Raw genomic sequence first — 24,547 nt, 5'->3', positions numbered from 1 at the left:
TTTAAAAGAGGATCAATGGCATTGTTTAAGATAAGTTTAATAAATGTATACATAGGAAGCTAACGACGAGTTACAGACAAAAATACTTGTAATCTTGATGGCATCAAAACCCCTGTAATATATCACAGTAATAATTAAGAAAAAGCAATAACTTAAAAAAAATAGGCTGCATCTTTCCAAATTGATATTTTTAACTTATTCTAATCAAAGTCCTATCATATTTATTTTTGAAATATGATAGCCATAAACCAAAATTATTATGGTAATATATAAAATAAGAAGATTCAAGAATTAAATTGGAAACATCAGTTTCAAGATAGTAGCACTTTATATAGTGTCTTAAACATATAGCAGCTAAGTAATTTTTTATCAGTGAATATAAACAATCAAAGGATATTGACTAGCCTGAAGAGAACATTTGGATATAAGAGTTCACTGAAATTCTCATTTCTAGGTCACCCTCATATAAATCAGTACATAAAATGGGTTGTCCATTAAAAATGTAGTTGCACTATTAGCCTAACTTTAAAACATCCTTATTTTTTAACTATATGTAAAAGCAAAATATTGCAGATTTTAATGTAGTTAGAAGAATTTTGCCATAATCTTGATAAGAGGCTGCAATTTTTTTTTAACTCAGGAAAAGGAATACTTTCTATTTGTTAATTTAAGTTTTTGTATCTCTGTAAATAGATCAAAACCATGACACTTGGGGTTGGGGATTTAGCTCAGTGGTAGAGTGCTTGCCTAGCAAGCATAAGGCCCTGGGTTAGGTCCTCAGCTCTGACAAAAAAAACAAAAAAATAATAATGACACCAAACATTATTCTGGGGAGGGCCTCATGAGCCCATACCCCTAGGTGAGAAGCCATTGATAATTGGAGTCAATATTTTTTCAAATGTTTTTGGTTTTGTTCTGTTTCCCTGTGTACTTTTGGCTGTCCTGGAACTCACTCTGTAGACCAGGCTGGCCTCAGACTCAGGAGATCTGCCTGCCTCTGCCTATAGAGTTCTGGGAATAAAGGCATGTGCCACCAACACTTGGCTAAAATATGCTTTTAATATAAGTAGAATTACATCCTTTTCATCATCCCTTCCTACTGCCTGTCCCTCTCAACTGTACTTCCTTCATGTGCCCATTCCCTCTGATTCTTAGGTTGATAGCTTCCTTTACTTTGATTATGTGTGTGCTTGCATGCCTGCACAAACATATGTAAATAAAAATAAAACCTGCTGAGTTTTTTTTGTTATTTAAATGTGTATGATTTCCAGGCTGGCCACTGGAAATTATAAAATCATTAACAGGATTTATTCCTAAGAAAGGCTAATTTTCATTCTTCAAGTAGTCATTAGTTCTCATTAGATATGGGACCCCACAAAAATTTTCCCCTCTGACTGAAAATAAACCTACCACATGATATAGGTACATGACTCCTTGATATAGGCCAAATGAGTCAACATTCTACTCCATAGCTACTTGTTTAGATACAATTTTCACTGTCACCCCATACACACACATGTAAGTAAGGCACACATGTGCACATACACACAAACATGCACCAATATGATGTGTTTCATGAAAACATAGGAGAAAGGTAGGAAATGGCCATGCTGAGAGAAGAACTCGGATTATCTAGAGGAAATAGAGCTTCACACACACTTTGGAGGATCCTGTCTTCGATACTCAGTCAGACACTTCCTGTTCTAGAAAAATGCACTGCTATAGGTTAATAAGAAAAGTCCTCCAAGTTCTAAATTATGAAATGTGTAAGTCTATTTCCAACATGAAGCTCGAATAGAAATCTGATATTAACTCTTCATTCTATTCTAACAACTCAAACCCCCGTAAAATACGTTTAAGATGAGCAATTAAAATTCATTGCCTCAGATTCATGGATAGCAGAAGAGTATGTAAATATGTGAGAAAGAGGCATCAGGAAGAAGCAGAAATCATGATTTAAAATATGGTTCTTAGAAGACATGATGAGCTACTACACGATGAGGCATGATTTTAGGAGTCTGTGTGTATGTGGGTCTAGGTCCTGAGATCACATTTCCAACTAGAAGCTTCTTTTTGAGTTTGTGGTGCTAGCACATAAGTAAAAACATTTTCACAAAAGCAAGGAGCAGTTTGTTAGTGAGACAAAAAGATTCCCAGGGTTAAGAGGATTATACCCAATTATTTCTCTTCTAACATTTATTCATATCCTAATCATATAATTTATATATCCTAAGTATCAGTCATTATTCTTGATGCAGAGTGTGAAAATTGGAAACTCCTCTCAAAAATGTCTTTCATGTCACTGTCTAGATTGGAATCAACCATCTTAAATGTCCTGAATTAGCCTCCCTTGGAGGTCAGTTTTTAAAAATTCATTCTAGTAACACATGACTTCCTATTATCCAGGCGAAATTTTTTTCCCCTATTTTTAAACCTGTGTCCTTTTATTAAATTTTATTTTCAAAGATATCTTCTCAGAAATCAGTTTCCTCCCAACCTTACTAAAAGTATCTAACTTTTCACATATTTAGTGTGATTTTCTTTTCATGAGAACATTTACCACACATGAAGTATCACTACCTACAAATTTAGATGGGCTTTTGCATAATTTATATGGATTGATAATTCAGTGTAGATATTGAACTAATTCTCCATAACATGCTAACAAAATATGCTTAGATCTACTGTTTTAATGTGCCTATGATGTATTAATATAGTATATGAAATGAGTTAGAATGAAACCAATTAAAAGTCCATTGCAATAGTGGCCACAAGTCAAGGTTATAATAATTATGTTACTATAAATGATACTGAATTAAATATGATATTCTAATAAGCAATGGAGATAAACTATACCATATGATTTATAATTCATGGAAATTTTTATGTCACATTTTATAAAACTTACAAAGTATCTGACAAGAAAAATAGGGATGAATATAATTAGAAACACTGCTCCTATTTTCAAAGTATTTTATGGGGCATTAAAAATGGAAAGGAGGTGTACTTTGTACCATAAAATATTTCTTTTGTAAAAGTTTTAGGAGATGTTCTTTAAGTCTATAAGATATTCAAGGCTTTGAGTGAGCAATATTTTACAATATTTTTCACTGCTGACTATTTATGGCTTTCCTAGTGTCCATAGAAATGAAGTAAAAAGGGACACAAGCATCATTATTACACAGAGCAACAATGATATTAAAAGACTTGGTTCAAATTCATCCTTATGTTTCTTTAATAGCTTAGATTCTTATTTCACCTCTGTTCCAAATTTTCTTGTAGAATCTTGTAATCAAAGTTGAAAGGAAGATCAAAACCAAACCACTGCATATTCTAAGTACATGCTTTCAAATCAGATCAATGCAGTGTTCCGGAGAGACTTAAGAAAGCCTGTAAGCTGAGAAGAAGGTAGCTCACCAGGTATGTGTTAAAGAATGAAGGAACCGGTGAGAATGTTTGTCAGAGAAGGAAAGACATCAAAAGGGGTCTGTCACCCCTTTTCAATAGGAACTCACTATATTTTTTTTCCATGAAAGGGGGACCTAACCTCTCCAACTTTTATCCTAAAAGTTAGTAAACACTTTATTTTAAATACTTCTTTAAAATATTGACACAAACTAAGTTCTATACATTTATCAAGTATATTTGTAGATGTCATAATTTGACCATCATTATTGAAAAGTATTTCCTACACTATACAGTACATTCAAAAACAAATAAAACAGAAAAGGCAGAAGATTGTTGAAGTTTCTTTTTTTTTTTTTCAACAATTCTGCAAATCTCCAGTATCCATTTGGAAAATTCCTAATGAATGCAATGAATTCAGATTGAAAAGTGTAACCTGAAGGTTCTAACAACAAAATATTCTATGAATATATAGTTTTCTTAAACATGGTAGGAAAAATTGCAAAATTGTGTTTGATGTACTCTGCTCATTTCAAAATGCAGAGATAGTTGCATCCATTCATGAATCACAATACAATGGTCAGTTGGATTCTACTTAGAAATGACACTCTAGCATTAGAACAAAATAAAAGAACACAAATTTATTCAGTTCCATATTATCAAAGCACTTCTTTTAAACATCTATTTTGAAATTAGGCTTTTGGCCCAATTTAACTTCAGTTGATTCATGCTGGTCAAACTGGGTCAAGAATGGGACACAATGTAGAATGAATGGAAAAAGAGAACAACTAGGGGACGTTTCTGGGCCTGAAAGCTGAGCTATGGTCTTCCTAAATATTAAAGTGTTTGATATTATGAACTCAAATAAGGAAATAAAAAATACTAACACACTCGTCATCTGGACTGGCATAGTATGCCTGATGAATAAGGAATGCCTATTCCAATGATCTCTGTGTTAATCATTCACATACCACATAACAACTTAACTATATATGAAAATAGAATTTCAAAAAATAAAACATTAAAAGAAGTTCAATAAATCAGAATAGTTCTGTTTTTGAGTTTTCACTATAGAGATAAGGTGTCAGGGCATCATGGAGACTAGATTTTGGAAGACTTGTTGGGTAGGTATTAATTACCCAATTATTACAAGTTAGCTTCTACCCTTTTCATTCACCAAATGTGCCTTCATGTGTCATCTCTATATCAGATTTCCTAAGATGTCTACTCAAATATTTTTCTATTTTAAATTTCCTATCTTAGTGTTAGGTTGTGTGGAAATTTTATATGTTGCTGATATGCCCTGTTTGGAGACAGATGAAAATTCAATAACATAATAATCCAGGGAACCCAAGTACAGTCTTAAGATCCATTTCCCACATGCTTCTTTAATTTCAGCTTTGAGGGAAACAGCACAGCTCATTTGGAATTTCAAGAATGAGCTCTAACTCATGATGCTAAATATACTGAAATAGCCTTTCAAATGTTCAAGGGTTTCTAAAATAAAACTTCTTTTATAGAACAGAGATTAGACATAGAAACTGTGACAACAGTAGAGAATGCTCCTGTACTCGCCACACACAATTTCTGCTATTACAAGTATCTTAGTAACTCTTGGTTCTATGCATGTAAGATCACTGATGTCTTCCCTTGGCCTCATTGAATATTTATTTTCATTGATAAATAGTATTATTTTACACTTGAGGACTCTCTTGCATATATAAATGAATATCAACTTTTAACTATCATCAGTAAAGTTGCTATAACATCTTTGCCTAAGTTCTTGTGCTGAGCAATAACTTCAAAGCACTTAGTCAAATATGTAAAAATATAATTTGTGGATCTTCTAATAACATAGGCTTAGCTTTTTAAGAAACTGTCACATTGCCTGCCAAAGCCTCTGGAGACACTTTGAATTTCTACTACCAATGAATAAACTTCTAGCAACTGGCTTGTGCCATTGTAGTAGTGCATAGATAATATTTCTTTTATTCATCTAATTTCTTAAATCCTGTTTTCAAACTGCTTCTTATGTGACATCTCCCTCTCAGAATTGCTGAGATACTTGTTCAAATGTTTTCAATATTTTTTAAATTTTTTATTGTTAGGTTGTAAGGAAATCTGATATATTACTAATATTGCCCTTCAATATACATATCTTTCTAGTATTTTCTTAATTTTTTCTTAATAGCTTATTTTTTCTTAATAGCTACCTATACAGGGTACAAGCTTTCCATTTTAATAAAGACCTTTTTTTGTATGGTTAATGCTTTTACTATTGAATCTAAAATCATATCAACATACTTAAGTTGGTTTATTTTTCCTCCCATAATGGTTGATTATCAATGAATATGGATCTCCTTATATATTTCACAGTGAATACGTTTCTTTGGCATTACGTAGCTGTCTAATATAGATCTTATAAATGTTTTATTAGAATTGCATCTAATTACATACTTATTTGAATTCTGAATTATCTTAATGACCTGGACACTTAACACCATAAACTATTATTCAAGCCTTTGTGTCTTCCTCTCATAAATTTGGATAATATTTATGTAGATTTAAAACTTTTCTTCACATTCATTATATTTTTCTACTTATTAAAACTTTAAGAATAATGAGCAAACATTTATTAGTCTCCCATTCAAACTATGCTTGTTACTTCATGCAATGTTTGCATATTTCTGTATAAATTTCCTCTTCTTGAGTTACCAGTCACCTGTTTTCTTCATAGAGAAAATACATGATACTATATTTGACAGGATTGTAGCTAACAGTTGATGATCTTATGCAAAATAAGGTACAATTTAACACATTAATTTCCTTCTCCAGGACATCAGTTTTTTGTAATGATTTGACCTGAGTTCTCATAGTAGGATTGATCAAATATCACTTGACCTTACACATGTTTTATAATGCATTCAGAAGTTACATAGCCACATATTTTGTATCAATATATGCCTATACAACTGAAACAGAAATCTATCCCTTTCAAAACTAGTAAACAGCAATCTCCCACTATCAATTAACACATAAAATAATTTTTCATTAATAAATACCACTGAAGGGTATTTTTCAGGGTATTATTCCAAATGCCATTGAACTCACATATTTACAAGAACCCCCGCCTCTCTTTGCCTGACTACTTTTAACCAGCTGCTTCTCTTAAGTAGCTGCACACCTTGTCTTCTCTAATATTGAAAGTATTTATCCCTCTGCTCTTCTAGGAATGTGATTTAGCAATAATCCTGAGGGATATCCTGTGACTCTAAATTCCCTCCCTCCCCACTTCTCTCCTTTTAGTCTCCCATAAGAAACTGATTTCTCCAACTTATTAATATACAATCAACTACAATTCAACTTACAAGAAAACCTATCACTTCTGTGTCAAGTCTGTGAAGACATAATTAGGAAATTAAATAACAACTAACAATCATTTTTTAATTCTATTTAACATTATCATTTTCTTTTTTGTATTTTCTTCCCTTCCCCCGCCCCCTCCAAACCCTCCTTACAAATTCTCTTTCCTCTTTCCAAACCCTCAAATTTTAAATCTTTGTTCTCTTTCAAATCCATGGCCTTTTTTCCCATGGTTATTATATGTGTATATACATATATTCCAAAATATAACCTGTTCTGTGCATAAAATGTAATGTGTATGTGTGATTTCAGGGCTGAGAATTTGATATTGGATAACCAATTGGTGTGTTCTTTTGGGGAGAACACTATTTCTTGGTCTCTCAGGGTCCCTTGGTGGGTGCCTGTAGATTTTTGTATAGAGTTGAGGTCTTTTGGCTTTTCTTCATCCACTTTGGTATGTCCATTGGTGTCCAGAGGTTCATGGACTCTTTCCACAAGATGTGTAAAGCTGTCCAGTATCCCATTCCCTAGTTCATTCCTTCTTTCACATTCTCAGATTTTCACAGTATGTTTTTCTGCAGAGATTAAAAACTTCTCTTCCTTTTGTCTGTGTTTTTCAAGGATAAAACAAGGACACCTAAAAATGGGTATACTATAGTATCTTTTTCTCCATACTTATGTTGTAAAGCATGAAAGAAAGGGATCTGGCTACAGAATACCCTTAAAATGCCTACAAAAACACTCATATGTGGATAGAATTCTTATCTTTCATCTTAATGATTCTTGTCTCTCAAATTAGATATGGAATACAATACGAGAGCTGTTAAGATATCTAGGCAATGGAGGATCTGTGAGTCAAAAGTATAAAATAATGATAGGTAGGTATTTATCAAATAGTATCTTAATTTGTGTTATATTTCATCATTCATCTATAGTGAAAATATTCTTTGAGCCACTATTATGTATAAGGAAGTATTCAACAAATATTTCACAATAAATTCATAAATGTGTGGATGAACATTACAAAGTAGGCCATGGGAAATGATAGTTCATCAACCAGCTTGACCATCCAATTTAAACTAACTTATACCATTAACACATGCCTTTTCATTTAATCAGATATAACTTGCCAAAAGGGAACCTCCTCAAAGTTAGGCTTGGGGAAGGGTTTTTGTTTTTGTCTTTTAGGATAATGAAAGCTAAGGAATCTGGAGAACACTGGACAAACGAGACAACTGAAGAAAAAGCACAAATCATCTGTCCCAGGAAAAAGAGTAAAATGGCCTTCTGGCCTTTGTGTTCGAGTCTCTTATCAATTTTCTGCAGAAAATCATAGCCGGGCCTAACATCAACTGAAGTCTCCAGGAAGAAGATGGGGCGCCACAACAACAACAATTCCACGTGGACAATAATGATAACACTAAGCTGACAAACATCATCTACAGATCAGCTTTGGACTACAAAGTACTCAGCAATTTTGAGAGGGCTAGCTGAGATGATCCAGTTTCAAAGTCTACTTGAATAAGGACTTGAGATAAACCCTGAACTTTGGCATTATACACAGACTGGACAACAAAGGATATAGCTGCCTCTCCTAGAATTTGACAATTAACCCAAAAATTTCTTTTCAGAATAAAGATACCTTTGCCCTACCCCACCCCATCCCCCCCACAAAAAAAAACAAAAAAACAAAAAAACAGGTAGGACATGGTAATGACACGAAACTCCAGGAAACTTTAACAATGTAATTATCCAACCCTAAACAATACTTCAGAATAAAATTTGTTAGCACTCATAAATATCTTCTGAAATGGATATGAGTCTGCTAATGCTTTGCTTGACAGACCTTATTAAACTTCATCTCACAAGACCTTAGTTATGTAGGTATGTAGAATAGATATGCAAATCAGACGCTTAAAGATAATTAATTTTGAAATCACTTTAAGGCAGCTCTTCAGTCTACCTATAAATTTATCTCTACCAATAATAAAAACAATTTGTCATAGTAATAAGATGCATGTGCATCTATATTATAATGTAATTAAATCTGAGAATAATACTCGAGGATGTAGAAAATCTTAAACATTTATGAGTTGATAGATACTTTGATTTTATAATAATCAGTGCTAAGAACTTATTATAAAAATATATACAACCTCATGGCAGAAGTTTATTTTGGAGGCATTTCAGATATTGTTAAAAATTCTGTACTCATTCCAAAGCCAAATGCATTAAATTTTAAAATGCAACACAAGTCTGCAAATAAAACAGCAATTTTAAAAACAAAACATTCAGATACAATACAACACAAAGATAATTTTTCACCCATCTGTGGAGAAATGAAAATAGAAAAATATCAGGAAACTTCATCTTCTGTCACTATCCGCTGTGATTTTTATAAGACAGAAAAGTTTGCATGAATTGTGAAAGCAATACAGGATGCCTTAGACTAAATCAGAGCCATACTATTTCATACAGCTGTCAGTCATGGGTGTTCTGTTGTATAACATCATGCACACTGTAGAGTTAATGTTTTATGTTCAGAATGAATGCTGCAGTTAAATCACACAACATCACAGTGTTTTAGAAATACCCCAGCTTTACCACAAACATGATTTAGAGCTAAAACTTGGTCACTGTTCATTCAGACTATTTTGATTGGGTTCAATATTTTGAGAATGTACTATTCAGTTCTGTAATGCCATCTGAGTTCAATACTCAGAATTCTATGGTATAGCTTAGTGTGCAATATGACCAATTTTAGTTTTATATTCTTATATTTTTAAGTAATTATCATCATTTAGAGTACTTACTACAAATAATTATGAATCACTATGTTCAGAAAAGTATACACATATATCATGTATTTGAAAATAGGTATTAGTAACCTAATATGTCCAAACATATAAATGTGAATTATTCTTTATTGAATAAATGATATATTTACAAATGTGATTATATAGTGTACATATGTTGATTAATTTTAAATGACAAAAAGAAGCAACAAATGCATCAAGAATTTAAAATAATTTTGGCAAATATATTTTCCAATGCTACCTTAATTCTGGACAGATTTTCTTTTTTCTTTCTTTCTTTTTTTTTCTTTTCAAGACAGGGTTTTTCTGTGTAGCTTTGCACCTTTCTTGGAACTCATTCTGTAGCCCAGGCTGGCTAGGAACTCATAGAGATCTGCCTGCCTCTGCCTCCGGAGTTCTGGGATCAAAGACACACCCCACCACCACCTGGCCAGATTTTCATGAATCAAACACTCAGCCTAATTCCTTTTCATACATATAAGGTGAGGTAAATGCTTTGTGATTAGTGAGAGTGTGTTCTCACATTGTAATTATAAGAACCTGTCTTGGTCTAATATTATAAGCTGCAAACTGAGGTCATGATTTCTACTAAGTGCTAGCTAACCAATTTGCAGAGTCATTTCCAGACTGTTTATAAAGCACATTTTTCTATATAGTGTCTTTTATTTTGAAATAAAAATTAGAAGTTTTAAATGATAGTTCTCTAAGAATCTGCCATTTAATGTATCAGCTTATCCACAGTCAGCATTCATTCATCGTTATTCGAAAACACATAATAGGAGGTGGAGAGATGGCTCAATAGTTAAAGAGTTCTTGCTGCTCTTGCCTAAGACCTGGGTTTGGTTTCTAGCACCCACACAGCATTTCAGTCTTCCGTTACTCTGGTTTCAGGGTATTAGATGCCCTCTTCTAGCCTCTGTGGGCACCTAACATGCACATGACTAACATATGTACAAGCAGACAAACAATCATATGCAATATAAATGTTTAAAAAAAAAGAGTGAAGTAATCCTGTAACCTAAGTTTCATAGACATATTAAAAGACTAATTCAAAATTGTATCATAAATGTTTAAGATTATCTTGTTGCTGGAGTTTATTTCTGGATTCCTAAAAATGGATAATAAACATGCTGCCATTTTTATGAGCAACCTCAGGGAACCAGTTTGGGGGTGGGAGAAGTGATGACTCACTGGATAAGAGCACGCATAGGTGTGCACATGACCATTAAGACACATATATAACACAGACATGCACACATAAAATGTTGTTTGAATTTCTAAAATGGTCTTATAGTAAAAAACCCGGAGCCAGATTCTGGGGTAAAACCTGAAAGATCAGTGAAGCAGAGCTAACCACAGCCACCACCTAGTGTGGTAGCAACCGGAGATGGGGCTCCAGGGAGACCCCACAATCCAGCAGGAGAGAAGCCAAAGATCCAGCCATCTGCCCAGGGGAAGTGTTCTGAAGTGGCTGATTTCTGCGGGTTTTTTTTTTTTGTTGTTGTTGTTGTTGTTTTGTTTTTTGTTTTTTTTTTAAAGACAGGTTTCTAAAGGTTTTGTTTTTACAGATTTCAGCTAGGGACCACTGAAGCCTTCTCCTGTGGAGTCAGTCCATGCACCCTCTGGGTCTCTTATCTGGGCACCACTCTTAAGAAGAGTTGTTCCAAGAAGTGGGTGGCTCACTAGGCAGGAGTCAACAAGGCCCAAAGTCCAGAATGCAGAGGAGTCAAGGTGTCAGGTAGAGAAACCCCAACTGCCACAGTGTGTGCACTCTATGATATGTCCCACTTGCAGCTTGCTTTGGGAACCCAGCAAATGCAGTTGGTCCCGAAGTTGGTGTCCTGGGTGTGAATCTGCAGCATTGGCAGCACAGATCCTCTTAGCCCTGCTTTTCCACTTTGCCATCAGGTTTTTGTCTGCACAGCCCTCTTTAATGCAGTATTCGTAGAGGTCTCTGCTTACGGCTTTCCTCTTGTAAAAGAGGTCGAAGATATACCGGGTTTTCTGGTGATGGATTCTGAGGATGGGCCACAGAGATTCCACTTTCCTCTTTCCCTCACAGGGTTGGGTTCCAGCTTCTCTCATCTTTTGATCTAATTTATCCAGTGTCTGTTCAATCAACTCCCAGCCATCTGGAGGCACTTTCCAGCTTCTTTTGACGTTGAGCATTTCCCGGCAAGATAGCTTGTAAAGATCTCACCAACTCCACGAATCCTCTGACTACTGAGAGCCTCTGAGTCCTCACCTGAAAGAGTCTCAGCTGAACTGCTTTAGTTCCTCTTTCCTCATGCCTTGCACACCTTTCTTTGCCCTGTGGTAACTTCCTGGGATTAAAGGCGTGTGTGCTTCCCAGTACTGGGATTAAAGGTGTGTGCCACCATTGTCTGTCTCTGTTTCCAGTGTGGCCTTGAACTCACAGAGATCCAGATGAATCTCTGCCTCTCAAGTGATAGGATTAACGTTGTGTGCCACCACTGTCTGGCCTCTATGTCTAATCTAGTGGCTAGCTCTGTCCTCTGATCCTCAGGCAAACTTTATTAGGGTACACAATGTATCACTTCACATAAATACATAAAAAAATAAATCTTTTCAGTATCAAATAGTTGATTAAACTTTGGGAAAGAAATATATCAGAATGATAAGACAATATACATATTTTATGACCTTTATGGTTAACATAAAATACCAACAATATAATTTCATCAAATATCATATGAATTCCCCAAAAAGCATGTAAGAAAATGTCTATGAATACCTTATAACTAATATATTACTTTATAACTAAAAAATTGTCTTTCTAAAATGTTATGAGAACTCATTTTTGGAAAATTCAAAAAATAAATAGGATATTGAAGTCAATTTATAAATTTATTGCTAATGACAAGCTATAATTTAGATATCCCTGTACCAAAATTATCTCCATATAAAAGCCACAACTGGTATTTCTGATTAATGTATAGAATCTAGCCAAAGTGTACTTGCTAGTATCTTAAATGATTAGCAGTCTCCAACAAGAGATGGAGAGGATGGTTTAAGGTGTGTGAGTATGTGTGTGTGTGTGTATGTGTGTGTGTGTGTGTGTGTGTGTGTGTGTGTGAGAGAGAGAGAGAGAGAGAGAGAGAGAGAGAGAAAGAGAGAGAAAGAGAGAGAGAGAGAGAGAGAGAGAGAGAGAGAGAGAGAGAGAGAGAAGTAGTTGGGGGTGCTTTATAATCTTTGTATTTCCATTACAGACAAGGATTCAAGTAGCCCTGTCAAGTAAGGTGTATAAATAGGAGAGAAATGAGAATTGGAAGAAACTGCACAAAAAAAAGATGTCAGAAGGAACAGAAAAAAATGGCCTGTGCTGTCACCAAGGACAAGTTCATAGCATTCCAGCTTAACTTATCTGCTGGCCCAACTCCCTTCAACAGGGGCTCTTTAGGATAGAGGTTACATGTCCAATGGGTAAGTGTAAATCCTAAAGTATCTGTGCGTAGCCCTGCTCGCTCATCTTTGTACTCGAAGCACATCCAAGGACACTGGATAACAAGGTTTTTCTTCTCTATTATCAGGCTACTCCAGTATCAAGTGATTTGCCTGCTTGATTATATAGATTTTGTATCTTAGCAGCAGGTACAAAGAATCAATATGAAAAGGTCAGTGTGTCAAGGGAAGCTCTGCAAATCTTAGCCCAATTGTTACAGGAATGAAAAATACTCAGTCAGAGACACTGACAAAAGGGAGCTAGTTAAGCTTCCTTTCCAGTGCTTAGCCCCCGCTGCTGCATGTTAATTGCTGTATTACTACTGTAGTGCATTGCCACTTAGGCTCACATCTAACAACTTTTCTAGATTCAGTCAGCTCCATTCTCTTTCTATTGCCCCTCTTGTTCCTGCTCAATCTATATTAGAGTGCATGTTAATTTGGAGGGTTTTTCTGATGAAGTCTTTCTTATTTGCTGTATATTAGATTTTACTCTCAATCAAGCATAAGACCATGGATGCAAAACTTGAGAGTTTTGGGCAAAAGACTAATTACCTTAGTCATAGATATAATGTTCCCTCTAATTTCCAGATTAAAGATGAGAATAAATATCTGTCAGGATCTGAGCAGGTTGATTTCTTTTTTTTTTTTTTTTTTCCTTTTTTTCGGAGCTGAGGACCAAACCCAGGGCCTTGTTGTTGCTAGGCAAGAGCTCTACCACTGAGCTAAATCCCCAACCCTCTGAGCAGGTTGAAATGACAGGCCAAGAAACATTGGCATATGGGAGTAACATGGGAGTAATTGACAGGATAAGGGAAACAAGCAGGATCAAGTTGACCAGTACCATGCAAACCAGAGGGCTGAACCACATTGCCTGCCTTTAGGCCAAAGGTCCAGGAAAGGAGTGCATTGCAAGAGCACTCCAGCCAAGTGCAGGATGTACCTCTGGAAGAGCCCCTACCAGCAGGAGCTCTGATAAAGGTAAAGAAGACAATGAATGAATGACCTCTGCCTGAATTGCTATGATTCCCCCAATTAGTGTTTCCCAGTGTCTAAACCAAACAGGAAACTGAGCCCATCAAAAAGAAGTTCACAGGATCGCAAAACTTGAGAATTTGGGGCAAAAGACTAATTACTAGAGGGGGCCATCAATGAGTGACTTGCTTGTTACACAAGTATGAAGTCAGGGAGTTCAGACTCCCAGAACCCACACAAAAGACAGGCACAAGTCAGGAGTCCACTGTCATCTTGAAGTACTTGGGAGGCAGAGATATTAACTACCCAGAGCAACTGACTAGCTAGACTAACTGGGTGGAATTTGTGGGCTCGAGATTCTGTGGAAGATCCTGCTAAACAATAACAAAAATTATAATGAATGCAGGAAGATGTGAGTCAAATTTGGGCTTCCATAGATTATGCACATGCAAAGCTGAATACACATAGCACTACTAACACATGTAAAAAATGGAGAATGTGATAATGTAGTTTCGAGGAACAGTTGAGGTACAGAGAAGTGAAGAAAATGAAGAAATGTAAGCAGGGAACATTAAAAAAATTGTATAACAGCATCGAGGTGGGATATCATTACACATTAATTTCAAAGCATAGTTGACTTTCACATTAAGCTTCTTATAAGAAGATATAACTGTCCTCTAAAACAAATAAGAGAAAGTATAGGTCAATTAACAGGAACAAACAAACAAAACTTATGGATAGTATCCCTTGAAAGAATAGAAGCATTGAAAAGTAAGACAGTACTCCAAAGTCAACATCTTGAGAAAAGGACATTCCACTGAAGAAATGTTTGACACTATCTGCCACTCATCACTCACATGACAATGCCAGTCTCTACTAAGTGAAAAGATGCTGAGAACCTGAGTAGAATGGCTGTGTAGGTCAGATAATCTAACCAGCTTTAAGACTTATAGAGGAAAGGCAGAAGCCCAGAGATGTTGCCAGTTCTGACTTCTCATCAAAGAATATTCTCTTTGCAACAGCCAGGCACTGTGGGATAATGCTTTTGTACACTGGTTTAATAATATGCTGATCAGCCAGCAGCCAGGCAGGAAGTATAGGTGGGAGAAGCAGACAAGGAGAATTCCAGGAAGAGGAAGGCTGAGTCAGGAGATAACAGCCCACAGTCCAGGGAGCAGCATGTACTGGCACACAAGTGAAGCCACGGAACATGTGGTAACATATAGATTAACAGAAATGGGCTGAGTTTAAATGTAAGTGCTAGTCAGTGATAGGCCAGAGCTAATGGCTGAGCAGTTTTAATCAATATATGTCTCTGTGTGTTTACTTGGGTCTGAGTGGCTGTGGGCTGGGTGGGACATAGGAAAACTTCTGCTACAGACAGGGAGCATTACAGAAACCACAGCTGATCAAAATACAGAGTTGTGGGGTTCAGTCCCAAAGAATACATCAACAATACATATCCCTCACCTAAGGCTCAGAGATTATTGCAGAAGATGGAACTGAAAGATTGTAAGAGCCCAAGGATCAAGGAGTTTGCTAAGAGAGTGTGCCTTTTAGTAAATTCAGAAGCTACTCCCACAGAATCTCACCAATATGACATGCTCACACATAAGTTGAACATGGATTACACTAATACATATACTACTAACATGGACAGGGGAAAGTTGAGGAGGCCTCTCCCCATCATGGAGAAATGTAAGCAACTACAGAATGATGACACCAGGAGAATCAGTCTTCTCCAGGGTAGAGCACACCAATTGGTCAGCCCTGAAAAGATACATAAAATAATATTATAAGTGGGTTGTATTTATGTATTTATAATACATATGTATATACATATACATTTATGTAAGTAACAGCAATTCATGAAAATTGGGAGCCTGCATTTGAAAGATGGCAAGGATGGGTATATAGAGGAGGGCTTAGAGAGAAGAAAGAGAGGGGAAGAGTGGTGTATTTATAGCATAATACCCAAAAACAAAAGAAAGGAAATTGCTAAACTCTGAGGATGCTTTAGTATAGTTCCCCATAGTCACTCTACTGACAGTCGAAAAAAGACAAAATCACAAACAACCCCTGCTTCACTTTGAAAGCAGAGCCAAATCAAATCAATGACCAATGTATTGTCATTTTCTAAACCCATCACCAAGTTGATGATTTAAAGAATCATAAGTTATGGAATTCTAGAAAGGAAGCAACATTGTCTAGGACACTGTTACCCTTGGATGCCTTGAACAAATGGTGTATGATGACTGCATGAAAAAACCAAAGAAGAGCCAGGCAGAGTGGCACATGCCTATAATCCTAACCCTGAGGAGGAGAAGGTAGTCTTGGCTACAGATGAGTCTGGGGTCAGTTGAGCATGCATGAGAACCTGGTTCAAGGCAACCAACAAATAAAAAACCTGAGAGATCAACAGAACACCCAACATAATTTAACCTACTGACTTTGGGCTGTTGTGACAGCTTGAAGCAGCTGTAGCCATAGAGGTTGTATGCACCTACCCAGTAGTTTTTCCAGGACCTTCACTGAGAACCCAGAAGTTCAGGAAGAAGCAAAATCACCCTTCAAGTGGATAAAGTGAAATTTCAGTAAGTGCAGAGCAACATACTGCTGAAGTCTGGGGATGAGGAAGGGTAGGAAGTAATGTTCCGGAAGGTGTCAGTATGAAGGAGGTGTTTGTGAAAATCATAATCTTTTATGATAGCAAGGACTGGTTGACAAGCCTGAAAGGCATAAAGAGAATTCTGGAGCAATAAAAATAGGCAATAAAAATGGGCAATAAAATAGTCTCCTTCTACAACCATCTGAAGTCTGGAGAGCTGGTATCAAAACTGCCACAAAGCCTTGACCCACTACATTGTCAAATTTCTACATTGGTGGCATGAGAGATATGGGCACCTTATCTCTTTTATATATAATATCTACTATCAAGGACAGCATGATTAAAAATTTGAAGCAGTATACTATAGTCTCCCTGGATAGGAAACTCTAATATGTTGAATAGTTCTTCCAATATATAACATCTTATCTTACTTGCTTGCTATATTTTTTAAAGAAATCCCATACTTATTATGGCATTTCTCTGTATGCATCTATGATTAATTCAAAATACAAATTGGTAAAAATCAAGCATCTAGAAGGTCCTTTACTGCTGTATTGGATAATCTTATGTCACTTGATAAAAGCTAGAGTTATCTGAAGTGAGAGAACCTCAAACTGAGAAAATGCCTCTATAATATCTGGCTATATGGAACTTTCTTAATTAGTGATTGATAGGGAAGGGCCCAGTTCACTTCAGCAGTAATGGTGGTCCTATGTTCTGTAAGAAAACATGATGTGTAAGGCATGAGAAGCAAGCCAGTAAGCACTAACCCTCCACAGCTGCTACTTCAGCTCCAGCCTCCAGGATCCTGTCCTGTTTGAGTTCCAGTCCTGACTTTCCCCAGTGATGGACTATAATGCAGAACTGTAAGCCAAATAAACCCTTTTCTCCCCAACTTGATTTTGGTCATGGTGTTTTAGCAAAGTAATAAAAACCTTAACTAAGACAAGTGCTTTCATAACATCCTGAGATTCACAATGAATATTTAAAGATTTTCTCATAGTCATAAGTCCAGTGTGATTTTATTTTTCATTAGTCATTGTGCCATTAGCATTTAATGCATCCCTATCTCCCAAGCTCACTACTAATCAAACAAACTCATCCTTAACAGTGTCTAGAAAGACCCATGCATTTCATTTTAAAAGGCTCTGAAGTTTTCAAGTTCCTAAGTCCTTGTGTACAGTATCTATTTTGAGAGATTGTCTCATTTATTTTGACTGTGTCTATATTTTATGATTGCGTATGCAGCATTTTCAACTTTAAAATTAATGTCAATGAATCCTTCTGAAATGCCAGCTGCCACTGCAGTTGAATCTTCAATAGACAAATTGCTCATCTTTCATTACTAGTTATTCTCAAAAAAGCTTCATCAGAGTGGCATTATGCCCTGTCTTACAAGTACATTGAATTCATTTTCTATCAAGCAAAAAGACACCTTGCCATCCTGGTTCTGGTTTCCTTGGGCTCTTCTGTGGCTTTCTTCTTAAATACTTGAACAGCAATAACAGAATAATGAATGTGGACTTAATATGTTCTACACTGGGCCTCCAATTTTTATAACACATTTTCTTTTCCTATTATATCCTTCTGGCTAAAGTCATTCCTAATTACACTTTGATTTTTCCAGCCTCTATCTGGGTCATCAGCAACCAACTCCAACCTGTCCCATCTATACTTATACCTGGAAATCTGGGCTGGATAAAAAGTTCATCACCACTCCAAAGTAAGTGGTAGGTGCACAAATCCCCATAATGTACAAAGGCTAGCACACTGTAATTTCCTGTTTGAATGAGAAGAGACAAAAAGAATCATCACTGCATTTTCCCTACAGAGAAGCACAAGAATGATTTGTAATGGCAATTTTGGAGTTAAATAGGAAAGCAATTCCTTTCTGGTAAGAGGAGAATGTAGGCTCTGTGACTGTGATGAGTGCCTCAAGAGACTTAACAGCCGAGTGTGGTGGTTCATGACTCAGTCCCATCACTCAGGAAACTGAACCACACAGACTTCAGGAGTTAGAAGGCAGCCTGGGCTACATAGTAAGGCCCTGTCTCAAAAGAGTAGACAAGCAAACAAGCAAACAAACAAACAAAAACAAGTTAAAGAAATAAACTGACATGGTTTGCCCAAAGCTATGTCAGGGATGAGAAAGGGCACTGGTAAAACCACAAGGCCAATCTGGGGAGAATTTCCAACAAATGTGTGCTGGAGTAGTGTTTAACATTAGTTCCTGTTTTTTATAAAATGTCTTCAGTTAGGGTTTTCTTAATAAAGAAGCCTAAAAATTTCTTTCACTAGCAAATGTGAGGTTGTAGATTTCCTCAGAAAGAATAGGCATTATCGATGCTATATCCTATGATCTAACCAATCACTTCCAATGTAATTTCCCTAGAATTTATTTAAAGTTTAATAAGCTTCACTTATGATTTTATAAAGCAAATGAGACCATGGTGAATTCCTGAAGCAAGAAATCAGTCATTTTAGTTAGTTTGTTCCACGCCGTGAAAGTGGCACATGAAACGGGCAGAGATTTGCTTGTATCTTACCTGAGTGCTCACTACTCCCTGTGGACAATTTCCATTTCCTGACTCAGTCCTGAAGGCATGCGGGCTGTGATTGTCTTAGTTAGCATTTCTATTTCTGTTAGAAAAAAACATGGCCAAAAGCAACTTGGGATGAGATTTGATTTATACTTCCAGTGTACAGTAGATTACTGGGGGAAGTCCAGACAGGAACTTGAGTCAGAATCACAGACGTTAGAACTAAAACAGAAGGCATGGAAGATTACCACTTAATGGGCTTTCTACTTATGGCTTGCTCAGCTGGTTTTCTTATACAAGCTAGAACCACTGGCCCTGGAGTACTACTCCCCACAATGGGTTGGGCCTTCCCACATAAATCACTGATCACGAAAATGTCCAAAGGACATACTTACAGGTCAATTTGATGGAAGCAATTTCTCAGTTGAGGTCCCCTCTTCCCAGGTGCCCCAGCTAGTGTTAATGTGACATTAAAGCAGATCAGTGCAGTGAATTCTCTCAATTGTCAGTTCTACTTCTTTATTATGTAAAGTGTCAATGTAAACATTTTTTAGGAAAAAAAAATCTTTAATAGTGAAAATGAGCTATATATTAAATGAGTGCCATTGAAATATCGTATTTTAAAATGTCTATTAAATTATACACAGCCCAGTCTTGCATTTTAATAAGCAAGAATCATGATCATGTACACAGATTTGTTTGTATATTTGATGCAAGTTTCAAAATTACGTCTAATTTGCAGAGATGTAATAGTATTTTGAATCATAACATAGACTCTGGCTGCAAGCTGCTTTAGTTTATATTCCTGTTTACCCTTAACTATGTGACTTTGGACACATTATGTACACAGGATGCAAATATGTTCTGAAATATGGAAAGGGATGATAACAGCTTATCTTAGAGGGTCACAGTAAGAATTGAAAGATTGATATATATTGTAATAGGAATTAATTTTTATATACAGATATATATGTAGTATAGAAGGGATTAACTGAATAATAGAAATATATATATATATATATATATATATATATATATATATATATATATATATATGTTTCTATGTATATGTGTCATTATCAGTATACTGAATACATATCAAAGTTATAAAAGTTTTAAATACCTTTAGATCCATTTATGACTAAAGGTCAGTTGTGAAAACAAGGCACATGGATCCTTTATGATATCTGGCACCAACTGTTATATTTTACAATACAAATGAATGATTTAGTTTTGTACCTTATGCAAAACTTAATAATTTATGCTAGCATATTTATGAAAGAAGTAATGCACAGTAATTTGACCACATAGTAAAGATTTGTGACCACATATATTTATTTAAATATATTGAGCCAGTATTTCTCTCCTTTGTAGCAGAGAGTGACAAGGAAGCTTTAATCCTATCCTTCTACCTTCCCAGTAGTTACAAGTATGCAAAATACCTCATTTCCAAATATGTTATTAATCACAAATTGTAATAGTATTTAATACATACTTATGTATTTAGTAGACACTGTGATTTCCAACTATGAAAGCTTCATTCATCACATCATGAATCCATTTTAAAGTGTTTTCTATCAAAAGTTACTGATCTTATGTTTTTGAGTGTTCTTACATTATTTTAAATTTCATTTTTTCATAAGTAAACAATTGTTATTTATATAAATAGCAAGCCTAATAATATTAGTTTTTTGGGGGTTTTTGTTGTTGTTGTTGTTGTTTTTGTTTTTGAAGACAGGGTTTCTCTGTGTTTTGCGCCTTTTCTGGAACTCACTTGGTAGACCAGGCTGGCCTCGAACTCACAGAGATCCACCTGCCTCTGCCTCCCGAGTGCTGGGATTACAGGTGTGCCCCACCACTGCCCGGCTATAATATTAGTTATTTTAAATACAGCATAATACATTTATTTTAAAGATTATTAATTGATTCTTTACTAAGTCAGTAAGTACTCAATACATATGTTTTTCAAAAATATTAAAGTTTTCAGTTCTTTGGGGTATAATTGGTGTTCTCATCCATCATGAGATTTAACTAAGCTCTAGAAGCCACATTATTGCATGGAAGCTTTCAGAAACCAATGTATAATGTCCATTTTTAATAAAAAGTTAATAATGTACAAAGGTACTCATATCTATATCTGGTATGCATTTCAATTATATATTTTCATAAATATGTCTCTGATGTACAAACATGCAACAGAAATGGCTCCTTTTAATACTGCTTTCCTGCCCATGCAGAGGGCTTGTATGCTTCTCTTTAGATCACAACATAGAGAGTAATAGCTTCTTCTTAAAAGACTTCAGCCTTAGCCACTTTTCATTTTGCTTCCTGCCAGCAACTCTTTGCATTGTCCCTTAAATTTCATGGTCTCATGTTAGATGAGAACTGTCAGGATCCATTCAAGCCTCATAGAGAGATTTCTTCCCTGGTTTCAGATGAAAAATGTGAATGTGAATGAGATTAATTCTTTCATTTTAGTGCTAAATCCAATGATAAGCAAGAGTAAGAGATAAGGGGAAATATGGATAGAGATTGCAGAGGGAAAATTCTAGCTTACAGAATTTTTGTATTTTATGTTAGTATAAAATCTTTTTACACTTCTTAAATCTAGTCTTGGGTAAATGTTATCAGTAGGATTCATGCTCACTACCAACTGGCTGTTCTATTCTTAGATAACAAAGACACAGCAGAAACTGTCACTACCCCAGACTATTTTGTCAATATATAGTTGCCTTGAAATTTCTTACAAATTGGGTGTACTAAGAGGCTTTGCCTCAAAGAAAAATAACCCACAAAATACACACATGCATCTCCACAACCTAGAGTAAACTATTACCAACAGAAACTTATACACAAACCAGAAAAAAATGCTTTTTACAAATTCTTTGCTAGACATTTTCATTATTACATATGCTTTGCTGCCAGGGTGTATTAGGACAAAATATAAACCACCAATTAAGTTTACTTTTCATACCTATACCAAGGGCAGTCATTATTTTTGGGATATATTTTTGGGATATAAAATCTCAGAGTACTTTATAAAACTGTAGGGCAATGTAGAATCATCACCATGGCACAGTGGTGACATCATCACTGATTCAGATGGATGAAATATACTACCAATATCATCTTCGTGCGTATCCATCTCTTTACTCATTCTTATTGCTCATATTTGTGAGAAGATAAAAATAACATGAAAGGATAGAAAGATAAAGTGTATAATTACTGCATTGTTTTTGCCATTTCTGAACAATATCGAACAATACAATAAATTCTCAGTATGTCATAAGGAGTACTAAAGAGTGATAATCAACTTAATAAAATTGAGTAACTATTCTAATGTCTTTCCAAACATCTTTGACTTTTATTTGAAACAACAGTGCTAGCCTTAGAGTAATGATAAATGGAACCTATAACATGGACTTAAAGAGCAAGAAAAGCTATCAGAAGGAAAATAATAGTAAAAATGTAAGTGATTTAGAAGTCAGGCAGTCACTACAGTAGTAACCTGAATTGTGAGTTTTTTATTGTTCTGTGCTGTGCAGTGGCACGGTGTGTTGTGTTGTTGATATTGTGAGACAGGGTTAAATGTGTATGATCTTAATCTTCTAATTTTTTTGCCTCCATCTTCCAAATTCTAAATTATAGGCCTGTGCAGCCACCTCTGGCTAAGATTGTGAAAATCAAACTAAGATAGTGTTCTAAGAAAAGCAACACAATGAATGTTTAAAGGCAAACTTTATTTTGGCCTCTAAGAAGTGTAACATTAAATGAAAGAAAAAATAGACTATTTCTCTATGTATTTACTGCTCAGCTGAAACATTAAGAATGAAATGAAAGTGATTATATGTTTATAAACATATTTCACACATGCATGTATAATTCAGAAACGTAGAAAATATTTGAAATGATAATACAGTGACAGGACAATTGCGTTTTGTGAATGTTTTTCATACACCAATAGAATAAGTAACAGATTAATGATATAAACACAACCTATCATTAAAACTACATCTGCATTGTATTTATTTAGCAATTTTATACTTGTATATCTGTGTGTGCATGTGTGTTTATGCATGCAATGCTATATCCTTAATATGTGTGTGGAGGTCAACAGACCCTGGGTAGTAGTTAGTTTCTCTTTGCACCAGATGTGTCCTGAAGTTCAAAGTCAGGTCATCAGATCTGGTAGCAAGAGCCTTTAGAAACTGAACCTCCATGGCCTCCAGACCGGCATCTAGGCTGAATTTAATCATAGTTTGGAAGGTCCAGCTCAGCTCTCAGCCTCAAAGAAGGTGTTCTGTTTGTCTAAGCTTGGTTGTGTTGCTGTTACTTGACCTCTGACCCTCATCTTGCTCCTCCCACTAACATGTAGTATCTAAAATAAAACACACTACATCTTAGTCATGTCTTTCACTATTCTCAGAATCAAGAAAGAGCACTGTTTTTCACTGCAAAAACTGTTTAGTAGTTACAAAACTTTTCTATTTTCTAATCTTATTTTCAACTCCTTTGTTATTTCATCTAGTCTTATGATTGAAATGAAGGCTTTATGCTAGATATCTTAAATCATTTCTCCCTGCTGTGCTTTCCTCCATAGTCTAGAGATACATACTCATCATAACTAGATAGCCTCACTCAGAGGTGGAGAGATACCTCTACTTACCATGTATTCTTTAACTGGTGAGAGATGGCACCATATAGTAGCAGATGCATGCTCAGTTTTTACAACCAGGGCCTGAGTGCATTTTCCAGCACTACCCACAGAAAATGGCTGCTTCTGCTACAGTCAATTTTGCTTACTTTCTTTTCTTTACCTTCTTTCATTTAATTTCCCATTTTCTTTTTCTCTCACACTCTTTTTTTTTGTTCTCAATACTCTCCAATCCTCTTCTCTTTACTTTCTTGAGATGTTTTCAATATTTAATGACATCATTGACACCCCTATCACCAGAACACCATCTACTTGGTTCTCTAGTTTTAAAATATATCCTGTCAGTCACTTGCCCTTGGTGGGCAGAGATCAACCAAGAGCCTGCCTAGTGCACCATTACGATGAGTAAGTACCTGATGAGGAAATGGGAGATAGATAGATAGATAGATAGATAGATAGATAGATTAGATTAGATAGGCAGGCATAAAGATTTGCATGCTTGGAAGAGAGGTGGATCAGAAATGTTGAAGGCAGTGAGGAGCCAGCTGACATGGATATTTTGCTTTTTACCCAGGAGCATGGTGCTCTGTGGACACCCAGATGCTGGGTCACCACTTGTGCCCCCACTGGGATCCAACATTCTAAGAGGCCTGCACTGCCACCTGGGTACATGATGACATCTAGACCTGGACTGTTGCCATGCAGAGGCTCCTTAGTTTAGGCT

At 35.7% G+C, this 24,547-nt stretch overlaps 1 protein-coding gene and 1 pseudogene across 5 annotated transcripts in view; both read right to left on the bottom strand.

The window, feature by feature from the left end:
- The window catches only part of Spock3 (SPARC (osteonectin), cwcv and kazal like domains proteoglycan 3), a 362,205-nt gene that overhangs the window by 243,054 nt on the left and 94,604 nt on the right, over positions 1-24,547 (bottom strand). The gene's annotated exons all lie outside the window — the stretch shown is intronic.
- Positions 11,319-11,753, bottom strand: LOC118569129 (annotated as a pseudogene).

This window comes from Onychomys torridus, chromosome 17, assembly GCF_903995425.1.
Source record: "Onychomys torridus chromosome 17, mOncTor1.1, whole genome shotgun sequence".
Classification (NCBI taxonomy): Eukaryota; Metazoa; Chordata; class Mammalia; order Rodentia; family Cricetidae; genus Onychomys; species Onychomys torridus.
The sequence above is the reverse complement of the archived record's forward strand: the minus strand, read 5'-3'. Positions and strand labels throughout refer to the sequence as shown.